Below are 2,825 nucleotides of genomic sequence, written 5' to 3'. Positions count from 1 at the left end.
CCCTCCTGCAACCAGTGGCTTCATTGGTTTGAGGGTGGTCCCAGGCTCTGAAGATAGCTCCACTGGAGTGCATCAGATTCAGGTGCTAAAAATATTTCAGTACTCAAGCATTGGCCTCAGGTGAGGTTGCAAGGTGGATCCCAGTTGGGGCACATGTGAAAGTCTGCCTCACTGTCTCCCCTCCTTTCACCTAGAAAAAACAAAATCAAGGAAAAAAAACAAGCAGGTGCTATGAACTACAATTCACATGTAGCATTTTGTGGATTTAAGCAACTTCTGTTAAGCATGTTTCTCTTGGTTGTATATGATAAGCTTCATGTTTTTTGGACTGCCAAGATCTTCTGCCTTGTTGCTGCCCAAGATGCTGTTTCTGTTCATAGTTTTCTTAATAAATTTGATGTAGTCCTGCAGTTTCCAGCCTCTTTATTTGTTTTTTCAGCCTGGATTAATTTTCCTAACAATAGGTGAACTAGCTAAGAGACAAGAGAATGGAAAGGGGAAAGAAGCTTCTACAGAACAAATCCCAGATTTGGTCATTGACCTCGAAGTGGGCGGGTTGGGAGTGTGTGACATTCACAAGCCTCTTAAGTTTCTTAACTTTAAGAAAGAGGTATCTGTGAGGAAAATTGCTAGTGGTCTCTATGTGAGGAGGGGTTGTCCTTATGTAAAATGCTTTGGGCCCACTGAACGAGTCCCCAAAATTGTAGTTGGGCTGGAGTCTTTGTTCTCTTAGTATGGTCTTGCATATGATGGTAAGGAAAGACAGCAAATAACTGCTATAGTAGCCTGGCCACTTCTATGGGCAATTTACTTGTCAATTGACACCCTATTAAAGGTCACAGCAAATCTTGGAAAGCAAGAAAAGAAATTCCAACTTTAAAAGAATGTTTGCTTATCCATCTACCCTTTTTGGCTACTAACTTAGCTAAGAAGGTTGAGAAACAAAATACCCGAGTAGAAACTTTAGCTTGCCACTTTTTGAAATTGGAGGGCAAAAGATACAATGGCAAGGGATACAAGCAATGTTCATAAGCTGGAATGGAATGCAAAATCTGGAGCCCACAGAAAGGATGACAGTGGACTTTTCAAGTCTTTCCACGGGATTACCTGCACAACCTCACTAGGTACCATGGGATGGTCCTGTAAGATCTTTCCTTGTTTTGTTTTGTTTTTACTGCCAGCAGTGTGCTTTATCCATTACACTGATGACATCAAGTTAACATGAAATGATTTAGCCCTTTTGCAGAAAGCTCTTGATTTCTTATGCTACCAACTCCAGGATCAAGGATGGGTGATTAAGCCAAAACAGGCATAAGGCTTAGGACACTGTAAAATTTCTTAGTGTGACTTGGCATGGTTAGAGAGGCCTGATCCTTAGGATAGTGGGAGATAAATTGCAAGCAGTTTCCATTCCCTCGACTATAAAATAATGTACTCTATTAGGAAAACAGTTGTAGGACCAGATAATATGAAAAATATTTGGGATAGCTCACAAGCTCCTAGAGCAGGTCTCACTGTGTTTTATGTCACTGCTCATTCTGATAGTTCTTTCCCTGGTAATTTGGAAGCAGATACTTTGGCCTAGACTAGAACCCTGGTGCTGATATAAGCTGAAGATTTAGGCCACTGGGTTTATCAGAAATGTGAACATCAGTAGCAAAAGTAGGGAGCAATATTGAAAAGGGAACAGGTTTTCCTATAAAGTACAGTGACATTTTTGCAGCTATACAAGATTGCCTGGTTTGCTCCTGTTTATGGCTTAGAAAGCTTCCTCACCAACCTGGGAATATATTATACATAAAGCTCACTACCAAATAAAAAATGGAAAATATATTATTTTGGTACTTTGTGTACTAGTAAAAGCTCAAAATATGTTCTTACCCATTTAGATACAGCTACTGGTCTATTAGTGGCTTTTCTTTGTAGATAAGCAAATTAAAAGGGTTATTAAAATTAATCACTGTGTATGGATGCCCACATAGCATAAAGATGGAAGGTCTCATGTCATAGGATGTGACAACAGGCACTAGATAATGACATTGAATGAAGTTTCCATTTACCATATGACCCTCAAGCTGAAGGGCTTATAAAAAAAAAAAGAATGTCTTGCTGAAACACACAGATGTGATTGTTGTTAGGAAAAGACTCCTTGGCTGTTGAACAAAGGTGGTTGAGCCGGCCTTAATTCATCAAATCACTAACCTTACAGAGCCTGTTACACCATATTATAGATTGGAATCACACTATACAAACATAGAAGGAGGTGCCCCATGCAATTATACCAAGTTTTGGACAGGGTAACGAGCCCCACAATTTTGGACCCTACTGTTACCGATCACTGGACAAAGTATAATTGATTGACGTTTAAGACGGAAGATGGAGGCAAGCTTAATTGGGTAATGCATTTCTGCCAGAGTGACGAGTCTCTAACCTCCCTAAAGTCATGTGTTTTTCTCCAAGAAGCTAGACCTCTAAAGCCTTACTATACATACTAGGTGGCCAAAGAAATACTTAGAATATCCCAATAGGAATCCTAATCTGGCATACTACCCCCTTAATGACCCTTCAGTCAGCTCAAATACTTCATCCCTTGGGTCAACCTGTCTGGCTTTCCCCTCTTCAGAAACTTGCAACTGCACATGTTCTAACCACCAATAATTATACTACTAGTATTAATATAAAAGCACATCTGCCCCTACAGTTCTCAACTAAATACCTTTTTATTTGCCTTTAGCTTTATGGTTTTATTATGCTGTTGCCTTCAAATTTCTGCAGTGGACTCATTCATATGTTCACATATGCAATTCCCCTTCCTGCTAGGCATG

This window comes from Saccopteryx bilineata, chromosome X (genome assembly GCF_036850765.1).
Source record: "Saccopteryx bilineata isolate mSacBil1 chromosome X, mSacBil1_pri_phased_curated, whole genome shotgun sequence".
Taxonomy (NCBI): domain Eukaryota; kingdom Metazoa; phylum Chordata; class Mammalia; order Chiroptera; family Emballonuridae; genus Saccopteryx; species Saccopteryx bilineata.
The sequence above is the reverse complement of the archived record's forward strand: the minus strand, read 5'-3'. Positions refer to the sequence as shown.